Here is a 5395-nt window from a genome sequence, read left to right as displayed (position 1 = left end):
ATTTCAGTGTCCTACCTGAAGGTCTGCCAGTGAAAACACCTTTATTCTGTGGAGAAGGCCATCCAGTTCTGGAAAGCTGCCTCAAGAAAGGACCATAGACAGGTTTTGTACAAGAATGATTATTACATTTTGGGTTTATTATCATGCAAATGCTTCTATTTCCCCTCTTACTCCACCCAATCCCCTCCAACAATGGTGATAAAATGACATCTGGGACACTGGGAATTGAAACAGCCAATCAGGAGGACCGAGCAATGTTTCCTCAGCCAGCGGTTCGTGGGGATCCTCAGAGGTCCCTTTCCAGGGACTTGAGGAGTTGTTCTTTTCAAGAAAGCACTGCCTTATCCCACACTGTTAGACTCCCTTTGCTTTCCAAGGTTGATGTTTATCTCCTTTGGAATAGTAACTGGCACAACCTTTCAGGAAAGCAATTGAGCAACATGTCTAGGAGCCTTAAAAAATGTTTACTTACTTGACCCTGGCAGTCCCACTTCTAGTGCTCTATCCTAAGAAAATAATCAGAGATGTGATCACAGATCTTAGTATGAAAGTGCTTATTATAGAGTAATTTATGATAGTAAGCCACAGGAAATACTCTAAGTGCTGAGTAATAAATGCAGAGCAAGTCTACTCAATAATGGAATCTTATGCAACTATTGAAAAGTATTTTCACTGAGGCCAGACATGGTGGTGCACGCCTTTAGTCCCAGGACTCAGGAGGCACAGGTAGGAGGATCGCCTTGAGTTTGAGGCCAGCCTGAGACTATATAGTGAATTCCAGGTCAGCCATTCAGCCTGGGCTAGAGTGAGACCTTACATGAAAAATAAAAAACAACAAAAATGTGGGGACTGGAGAGATGGCTTAGTGGTTAAGGCACTTTCTTGGGAAACCTAAGGACCAATGTTTGATTCCCCAGTATCCACATAAGCCAGATGCACAAGGTGGTGCATGCATTGGGAGTATGTCTGCAGTGGCTAGAGGCCCTAGCATGTCCATTCTTTCTGTTTTTTTTTTCTCTCTCCTTCTTTTTCTCTCTCTCAAATAAATAAAATATTTTTTAAAAGTATTTTCAAAGAAATTGATGAGTTAGGAGAATGCTTATGACAAAGTATTTTATGAGAAATGGGAATAGAATAAGACATTTTAGCTTTATTAAAACAGTCTATTTAGAACCACACACATAATAAAACCAAGAAGAGATTAGTTCTAATCCCAGTTCTGATATATTCTCATGGCTTACCACAGAACAAATGATTTAAACTCACTGAGTTATTCTTAGCATTGTGGGGAGGACTAAAAGTATGTTTTCAAAGCTCCTGGCACATACTGGTTGCTCAATATTTGGTACAAGAAGTTATTATGACTTGTCACTATCACTAGTGGTAGGTGTTTGCCAGTGACAGAGCAAGACAAGTGTAGATTCACGAGGATGGCCTTCCTGTGACTGTCCACTCTCTTCCTACTGTTGTCCTACTGTTGCTTTGGTACAGATGTTTTACTTATAACAAGACAACAAAAATCATGATGGGATATAGCCTCTAGGACAGTGGCCCATACAGAGGAGCAGGCCTGCCCATTCAGAGGAAGCCAGGGCAGAATTTAGGAAATTGTTGATTGGTCCTCAAGCAAGTGATGCTCTACATATGGACAGGACTTCACTATTTACAGCCCTGTAGATAATGAGAGAAAACATCTCTGTGAAGTAGTTCATATGGCTTTATCTCCTAGGTAATAAGTGGTGTTTGCTTCATAACAAATCACACTAAACTTAGCAGTCAGGTGAACATGCATTTATTATCTAACAGTGTCTATGGAAAAGGAGCACAGGTGCAGCTCAGCTGTGCTGAGGGCCTTCTGCACATTGCGGGTCAGAGCTGCAGTCTTCACCAGGTTCAGCTGTATGGGGGACACTCCCGAGTTCATGCAGCAGCTATCGGTAGGATTCAGTTCCTTGTTGGTTGTTGGACTGAGGGCCTCAGTTCCTCAGAGGCTCCAGGCCGCCTTAAGTTCCTTTCTATGTGCATGGGCTTTCATAGAGCTGCTCACAACAAGGTAGCTGGCTTCCTCAAAGTGAGCAAGGAGGAAGTGGGGAGGAAGGGAGGGAGTGAAAAGAAGAGAGAGATAGAGAGCACTAGCTCTGGGGCTTTTGTAATGGGATCTTGCCTTTGACATCCAATCACTTTATTGTCTTTTATTTATTTATTTTTGGCAGAACCATCTTACTCTCCAGGGAAAGGGATTCCATAGGGGTTGGGTGCCAGAATGTATCCATTTAGTAGGTCATGTACCACAACCCTCTTTGACAGCAGGGAACACCAAGGCCTAGCAAAGACAGGCAACTCTTGCAGCGGCTCTAGAAGAAACTGCAAATCAGGGCCCCGGCTCTGTTGCTCTTCCACAAGGACCCCACCATTCTATTCTGATGCCCTTCTCAGGCAGGGAGGCAGGCACGGTGGAGATTATGGAGTGTTTGAGGTTTTTATATAATCAGAAACTCTAAAATAGCTGCAACAGTCTATGGTAGTCTAGGATGGGGAGGGCATTCTAGAGAGACAGAAAAGGGCAGATGAGAAAAATATACAAGGGTTCCATTACCTACAGATGCCATCTATATCTTTCACAGAGGCTGTAGAAGAGCTCTTAGTCCATTCAGGATAACAGTGATGATTAATTCTGAGCGGTTAACACCTTCTATTATGCAAATACCCTAGCAACTGAGCCATGGTGAAAGTGCAGTCCGCCTCCAGTCCACTCACTCTGTCACTTGATTTGCATAGAAATGTGGACGGAGCCAGGACAGTAGGTGGAAGGTACCTGGAGGGAGATCCAGCTATTCATTAGCCATTAGTGACATGGATCATTGTAATGGCATTATGGTTAGAAAAACAATGGCACTACCTTAACTTAGTAATTACATTGTTCCAAACCAGAGAGCTGAGCAGTTCCAAGAGCCATTTTCAGGCACTCAAGCTTTGGCTCTTCCCTGAGTGGAATCCTGCTCACAAAAAGAAAAGATGCTCTGGAAAAATGGATGGATCTGGAAAGGATTATACTAAGTGAGGTAACCCAGGCCCAGAAAGCCAAGTGCCACATGTTCTCCCTCATATGTGGATCCCAGCTACAGATGATTGGGTTTCTGCGTGAAAAAACTCAGTAGCAGAGGCCAGTAAGTTAAAAAGGAGATATAAAGGGAACAGAAAGGAAGGGAGGAAGGTACTTAATAGGTTGGTATTGTATATATGTAAGTAGAATGATTGAGATGGGGAGGGGATATGATGGAGAGTGGAATTTCAAAGGGGAAAGTGGGTGGGGGAGGGTATTACCATGGGATAATTTTTATAATCATGGAAAATGTTAATAAAAATTGAGAAAAAATAAAATAAAACACTGAAAAAAATCTAAAATTTTTTTAGCCAACTCCATTAAAAAAAAAGAAAGAAAGAAAGAAAGAAAAGCTGCTCTGAGCAGGGAGTTGGAGGACCTCATTGCTGGAACAGCAAGGCCAGCCAGAGGAATCGCCTGCGGGGACCACCTGAGGTTTGAACTATCTGTGAAGTCAGAATGGTCAGTACTGGTCACCAAGGAGAAATAACCAATGGCTGTTATGGATTCTTAGATGTGCTCAAGATTCCTGTAGAAAAACTTATGGGGACATTCAGCAAATGGTGTCTGAGGTAGCCACTGAGGAGGAAAATGGGAGAAGCTGTGTGATGCCTTTTAGGAGATGTCCAGGACACAGCAGCAGGAGGAGGGGTGTTGCAAGTTCAGGACCCCAGCAACGCAGACATCTGCTAGTGGGAGGGGCTGCTAAGAACACAACCATGTATTTAATTCTCCCTGGGAAAGGTGTCTCTTGTGTACAGACAGATGCAGCTGGACACACTAGCAGAGAGCTGGATGTCTACTTTTCTGCACACACAAAACCTCAGAACTCACCTGTACTGGGATGGAGAGGGCCAGTCTTCCCACCAGGAGGGAAGACATCCAACTGCCTGAGAAAGGGAAGAAGCATCAGGGGAAATCTGAGACCAGCCTCTGGCTGCCTGGAAGAGCCATCTCACCAAGCTCTTAGAGCTCAGTTCTGTGAACTGAGCAAGGGGCTTTATCATTAGATCAGATAGGTCACAGTAGCCAAAAACAGGCTGGTCATAGCAGAAGGGCCACAAGAGAATTGAACTGTCCAAACTGTGCTCCCAACTCACTACTTACTTCTGTGACTGCTGCCTCCTAGGTGTGCTCATTTGTAAAGCATGGACTAGATGATTCCTAAGATCTTTCTAGCTCTTTCTAGAAGAAACTGAAGTCAGAAGACATGAAATCAACTTCCCTTCCTTTTCTTGGTGACAAGTTATTAGATTGCAGATGCTAGACACCCCTACCTTCTCCTAGAGTTCTCAAGTTTGGGGCATCTTGGCATCTTGACTGTGAAACACACTGGCCCTGGTTATGAGATAAAACTGGTTTCTTCCTAGTCACCCACTTTCAGGCCACCACCAGGCTACTTGGTGCTCTCTGAGGTTCCCATTCATTGCCTATCACTGCTCCTCACACTACTTCTTGCCTCTCTCCACCTCTGCCTCAGTTTCCCTTGACCCCAATACACAGATAAATACTATTCATCCATTACTTAGGAACCATGGGGAAATGTGACATGGGACATAACAGGAAGAAAAATTGATCAGCTTCGTCTATACATATCTAATCAAACTGATCCTAAAGATTACATGGAAATGAAAATACCCAGAAAAGCAAAGCTTGGGGACTTATATCACCTGAGTTTGTAACTTCAAGTTGCAGCATCCAGACTTGTGGTGTTGGTATGCAGTGAGATATGGAGCTCACTGGAGCACAGTCCAGAGACAGACTACATAGGCAGACGACTAAATTTTGACAAAGATGCAAAGACGGTTCAAAGAATTGTGGACAAAACAATCTTTTCATCAAATGAATGGAGATAATTAGAATTTGTCTGCGAAACTTATTCCATGTTTGACATTATACAAAGAAATTAACTTAAATTGGATCATAAGCTTAATGTAAGGGCTAAAACTATAGAAGAAAACAGAAAAATATATGAGACTGGGTTAGGCAAATATTAATTAGAATATCCATTAATAAATGGATGGGAAGATAAGTTGTGATTGTCCATATTGTGGAGTACTGCCCATAATAAAAGAGTACATTATTAGTTATAGTAATTAGCAAGCACTGAAGTACTGTATGCATGTAGTAACATGGGTGAGTTTCAAAGACAGTGTTTTAAGGGAAAAGTCAGCTATGAAGGAATACATACTAAATGATTTCATTTAATGGAATTTATAGAAAAAATAAAGTAATTGTGACAGGAAACAGATCAGTGGGTGGCAAGAGGTGGGGGGTGTGGGTGGGACTGGC

The sequence above is a fragment of the Jaculus jaculus genome, chromosome 4, assembly GCF_020740685.1.
Source record: "Jaculus jaculus isolate mJacJac1 chromosome 4, mJacJac1.mat.Y.cur, whole genome shotgun sequence".
Classification (NCBI taxonomy): domain Eukaryota; kingdom Metazoa; phylum Chordata; class Mammalia; order Rodentia; family Dipodidae; genus Jaculus; species Jaculus jaculus.
The sequence above is the reverse complement of the archived record's forward strand: the minus strand, read 5'-3'. Positions refer to the sequence as shown.